This window comes from Trachemys scripta, chromosome 11 (assembly GCF_013100865.1).
Source record: "Trachemys scripta elegans isolate TJP31775 chromosome 11, CAS_Tse_1.0, whole genome shotgun sequence".
Taxonomy (NCBI): Eukaryota; Metazoa; Chordata; order Testudines; family Emydidae; genus Trachemys; species Trachemys scripta.
In genome coordinates, this window is record NC_048308.1 from 11,746,372 (window position 1) to 11,752,412 (window position 6,041).

The 6,041-nt window shown below is 44.4% G+C and overlaps 1 long non-coding RNA gene across 1 annotated transcript; it reads right to left on the reverse strand.

Moving 5' to 3' along the window:
• Positions 1 to 1,286: 1,286 nt before the first annotated feature.
• Positions 1,287 to 6,032, reverse strand: LOC117885107. Its single transcript, XR_004647719.1, has 3 exons — positions 5,923 to 6,032; positions 4,652 to 4,958; positions 1,287 to 1,358 (listed from the first exon to the last, which is right to left on the reverse strand). It is a non-coding gene; the product is annotated as an uncharacterized LOC117885107 (long non-coding RNA).
• Between the last annotated feature and the right edge of the window lie 9 nt (positions 6,033 to 6,041).

Sequence of the window (6,041 nt, forward strand, 5' to 3'; positions counted from 1 at the left end):
CCCCTGTACTGTCCCTTGGAGGATGATCTTGGATAGGCCAGATGATCTTGTTACATGGCCGTACCACATCAGCTTGCGCTTCTTCACGGTCGTCAGGAGGTCTTCATATGACCCAGCGCATTGAGTGATGATGTTGCAGACCTCTTCATTAGTGATGTGGTCGAAGTAGGAGATGCCCAGGTTTTTACGGAAGTATCTCATCTCTACTACCTGTATTTTCCATTCAAGTTCTGCTGTAAGGGTCCATGTCTCACACACATACAGAAAAACGGAGATGACCTGTGCATGCAGCAGTTTCAGTTTGCATTCCAGGGAGATGTTCTTATTCCTCCAAATTGGCTTAGGCTTTGCCACTGCTGCTGTTGTTTGCTCAATTCTTGCCCGAATTTCTGCCTTGAATCCTTCATCAGTGATGATTGCCCACAAATACTTGAACTGTTTCACGGTCTCCAGCTCTTGTCCACTGATAGTGATATATGAGCTGATCCCATCATGTTTGTTTGTCATCAGCTTGGTTTTCTTTGCACTGATTTCCATGCCATATTTTGCGAAGGTTTCATCCAATCGAATCAAACCCCTGAGTACCTAACAAAAATCAATTCAGTAGTTTTAAAGTTACAGACATTTTAGATTGTAAGCTCCTTGGGGACATGAGCTATCATTTATTCTATATTTGCAGTGTGCCTATCACAATGGGGCATCTAACTGATTGCAGCCTTTAGATACTACCACAATATAAATGTTTAATAATAATTTTAAATCAGGTCTAACTGTTAGAGCAGAATCAAGTTGTTGATCCTTCATGCCCCTTCACCCTCTCCTATGGGAGCCTCTGGAGGAAGTGTGCATTTCAGTTTTATTTAAAATCACATTTCAAGTACAGCTGGTCAAAATTTTTAGTGCAGAAATTTACCTACCCAAAACATGATTTAATTAAAACGGAAAATTTTCTAGGGGACATATCAGTTCTGATGGGAAATATTGATATCACCCACCCCTCCGCAGGAAGTATCAAAATGAAAATGTTCATTTTGAATGTAATTTGTTGTGATTTCTTGGTTTTTAAAAATAAACTATTGACAATGCCAATTCAAAACTGTTTTTAATTTAAAATTTCTTACAGGAAAAATATTGGCTTTCTAACCAGCTCTAATTTCAAGTACACATGTGTTAAGGCTGTTCTTACATTGTTGCTGAAGCTATCAGACTTGTAAGGTCTTAGGCTGAATAGGTTCTTATTCATCAAGGAACTTACTTAAGGTCAGTTAAGGATGCCTCCATGTGATCTTGGTAGGAGAGAGAACCCCCAAGTAGAGAACTTTCTGCAAAAACCTGCTTGTTAAAAGAACTTGAAAGCTCTGCAAAAGAAAGCAATAGGACCTGATCAAACAATTGACAAGCATGGCTGATAAAGTCAGAGTAAAGCTACCCAAGCCAAATAACTCTAGATTTCTCTTTCTCTCATTAGAACACACTTTAAAAAAATAAAACAAAAATAAACTTTCTTCAATGCAAAGTTAAGGTTGAAATATTGAGTGCTCAGGATATTCCAAAAGTGAACCCCTTGCTCTAGCCGTACCACTGCATTAAATACTATTTGTTTAAAATTTGCATCTAGCCCAGGTCCACACTGAACCAGTGTTCACTTTCTCATGTTTGCGGATACATTCCACTGAGTTTTAACCGCTTACGTTAGTAAAATGCATCCATCTGCTGATAACATCCTCGGGGCAAAATCCTGGTTTTACTAGTGTGGGGCATGTGTTGGGGGAGGAGCTGAGTGAAAGTGGCAGCAGAGTCTAGCAACACATGACACTTGCTATGCAGCTGTTTCTTCTCTTCCTACCCTTGTGGGAGTTTTCATCTAGTCTCCAGGTTGTATTAAGCATCTCTGAGCGTCAATGCTAACCTGCAGCCATCAATGCGGGCTAGTGGCAGCACAAAGGTTTCTCCTTAATCTGAGGGAAATTAAAATACATGTTGCACTTTCATCCCTCTATTTCCACTGGACATTCTGGCCCAAATCATGACTCATGAGAGTAGTTCCTTTGAAAGCACCACAATTGCTTGGGTGAATCAGGAAAGTTGGGTCTAGCCCTCTGTATTCTTTTCCAATGTAAGTCATGGTGTCAAATAAATAAAACTTCAACGGAGTTAGTTAAGACAGACCATACAGCAATACTTAATGCAGTACTATACAGAATATAGCAAAGGAAACATACATAACAAATCTGAGAGTACAGAAGTGAGGCCGCCTACCTGAGTTCACTTCAGACAAACTCCCTGAAACTCATCTCTTGTAGATTGTTCAGAACAAAGAAAAGTCCTCTCGTGTTTGATCTTATTTTGAATCAATAAGCCAATGATATTTGTAATTAATGTATCACTGCTAGGACCACGGTTAGCTCTTAATGTTCAGACATTAATCCATACCTTAATGTTTTGCTGAGACATTGATTACAGAGCACATCTCCTAGCCTATTTTGTCAATTACTAAGTTTATCAATTACAGAGCACTTATGAGCATCCCTTTTCAATTACACCATTTTGTCCATTATAGCATACATCTATAACAGGCATTTCTTTATATACTATGTATGTTCACAGAAAAGAGACCAAGAACATGAACTATTGACTGAGGACTTCTTTTCATGGTATCTGTTTTACATAATTGATAAGCTAAAGACATCAGTTCAACCATCCACTATTTTATCAATTGCAAAAGATATCTATAACCAAGTCACTATGACAGAAATCATCTGGTAGAATAATTACTGATAAGCTAAAAGCATCCTTCAATAGATTATTATCTTACTGGTTACAGAAAGCACCTGCCCCATATCAGTTATAAGTAGTTCCTTTCTGGACATCTGGACATTTCCCTAAGGGTCAAGAATTTGGAGTACAAAAGACACGCAATCTATTATTTAATAACATGCTATAATCCAGCTAAAGTTCAGCTTATTCATAACACACTAGGGTTAGCTAAAGTTCAGAGTACAGAGTGGATAATAACGGACAGGCTTACTAGGACAAAGACATTCATGTATCCAAAAGAAAACACTCTTCAGAGTTTAGCCAGAACCTTTGGGCTGACAAATGATTCTGGGGGTTTTGGTCAAGTAATCATGAGAGTTTCATATAAAAAGAATAATGAAAGATTAATGTTTGCTAACAGTTGCACAGTTTAGATCCAGCTTGATACAGAGAATGCTATTATTTTTTTATCATCTTAGTGCCTGGGGATCAACCCAAATCAGGGCCCCATTGTGCTAGCAACTGGGCAAACACAGAGTAGTAGACAGTCCCTGCCCTGAAGGCCTTGGGGGTCTAATACACATGATAGACACAGGGTGGGGAAAGGGAACACACAAGCAGAGTGAACAATGTGATGGCAGCAAATATTTAGGTCCGCGATTTGTTGGGGCATGTGGGTTAGTTAGGAGGGGATAAACTAAATGGAAAGACAAGGGAAGGGAGAAGGACGAAGGGGACAGGGCAAGTGAGAGGAGGGAGGGGAGAAAGATCTGAGCTGCAGGCATGGAGTAAAGCTGAGGTGAAGAGACTGAAAGGCAAGGGGCAGGAGGGAGTTGGAGTATGTCTACACACTAGTAGCTAGGAGGGAGGTGTAATTCATACGTACCCTAGCTCTGCTCAAGCTAGTGCCTAAGAATAGCCGTGTGGCTGTCGCAGCACAGGCAACAGCTTGGACTAGCCACCCAAGTACAATCCCACCCAACCCCCTGGGTACATACTTGGGCAGCTAGCCTGAGTCACTGCCTGTGCTGCCGTGGCCACACGGCTATTGTTAGGTGCTAGCTCAAGCAGAGCTAGGGCATGTGTGGCCACCTCCGCTGGGAATTACACCTCCCAGGTGCTGTGTAGATGTATTCCCAGAACTGAGAACATTCATGGGGCCTTGACAATACAGTAATAACAGTGTTACACACCTGTGTATATGAAAGGGTGGCCATGTGACCCTGGTGGCCATGTGTCAGGGACACCCCCTGGTCAGTTTTGCAAAGTCTAGAGTTTGTCCTGGTTTGTGTGACCCCAAACAGACGCAGGTCACCTGAAGGAAGCACCAGCCATTTGAACTGGTGACACTGACAGCAGGGCTGGCTGAGCAGATGTGTACCTCACAGACCACCCACAGGCCTGTCAAATGTTGGCAGCCTGTCTTCCCTCTGTGAGTCATTGTGGCAGCCCTCCTCAGCACACAGAGCCAGACACTCACTGACTCAGGAAACTGCTGCAAAGGCAACATATGCTGTCACATAGTGAACAAGCCTGCGGTCCCCTGCACTACAGGGAATCACAGGATTGTGGCAGAACACTGGGAAATATAAAAAGTCATGGAGATGTGAGAAAGAGAGGGAAAGAGAGAGAGAATGAAGCAGAGAGCTTGCAGGATTAAGAGAATGACAAAGCACGAGGGGGAGACAGGTGGATGCAGGAGGTTTGAGAGGTAACTGTGTCAATTTTAGGCAAAGTCACAGGAGGTGGGACATGGCTTTGTATTCCCAAATAACCCTTTCAGTTCCCCTATTTAGCCCAAAGAATAGGAACAGTGTGTGTGCAGTGATGACTAGACAGAGATGTTATCAGCTGAACCCAGCCCTCCAAACCCAGACACCACACTGCCTTTTACCTGGGTGAGAAAGGAAACAGATCATGAGCTCTTGACAGAATTAAAGCTGTGAACAAGTCCTCCAGTCTGGCCATGGAGAGATGTAACCTACCACTGGCTTCTTATTGAGCCCACGGTTTAAGTCTGCAGCTCTTATGAAGTCTGTCTGTTGTCATATTCATCCACTGTCATGCAGAAATCCTGAATATCACATCAGGTAGTGCTGCCACAGGAGAATCACAGAATCTAACACAGCATTCTTCACAGGAACTTCTCCATGGAGGTCTTAGGGTTGCAGTGTCCATTAAAATCTGGGCGGCTCAGTCATCTGCAAACGCAAAATCAGACAGGGTGAAATTGGGGAACAGAGTGGTCTATCGGGCAGACTTGGGGACTTGGTCTGGATTCTTGCGCTCTGCCACTGCCTCAGCATGCCTAATCTTCAACAAGTCGCTGAATCGTTCTGTGCCTCAGTTTCCCTACCTAGAAAATGGAGATGACGCTGACCTACTGTATAGTGGGGGTTACAAGACTAAGGCGTTGTTTCCATGGAAAAGTTTTCTGGCATAATTTAAGGTCTGAATTTAAACAGTTATACCAGTGGGTGGTCTTAGTCCAATATAATAGTGGCTTTTCTTGGTTTCGCTTACCTTGCTTGGGAAGGGATTTACGCTAAAGGTAAAAAAGCCACTCTTCTCCAGGAGTATGTCCCCACGCATGGGGGGCTATAGGGATGTAGCTATCCATGTATAACTATAGAGGTAGACCCTTCCTGTTTAGACAAGGCCTGTCTTAAGGGATGGCTCTCCTAGAGGGCTTTGTGCCCCCTGCCTATGAGAGGCTATAGGCATGCAAAGAACGGGTGTTATAAACACTTTGCAGCGGGGTTGCAGCCCTGTTGGTCCCAGGCTATTACAAACACCATCTTCTGCCCTTTGCCTGGGCTTTACAGCGCCTCTTGTCCTGCCTATGCCATTTCGGGTGATCGCTTCAGCGCCTGCACATAACGGGGCTCGGGGAGGCGGAGTTACACGTGGACTTTAATCCTGGATGTTGTTGAACGTAACCGAGAACCGTGCTTTGGCGGCACATTGTGGATGGGGTAGCAAAGATGTTCAGCAACGAAAGGGTTAATCAGGGAGGTTCCCCCCCCCCCCCGCCCCCCGGTGGGTAGCACAAGGCACCTGCTTGGCACAGGGGCGTTTTGAACTTGTGACATTTGCCTTCATCCAGCCCCTGCCTTTCCCTCCCTTCCCGCACTGCCCCGGGGACAAAGGTAGGAGCCACCTCACCCTGCGGCTCATTGGCACCTGCTCTCTCCCATTGGTCTCCAGGGGCCGCATCCTTCTGCTGACACCCGGGGGAGCGGCCGGCGAGCGGGATCTCAGGGCGCAGGCGGGGCTTGCAGGTT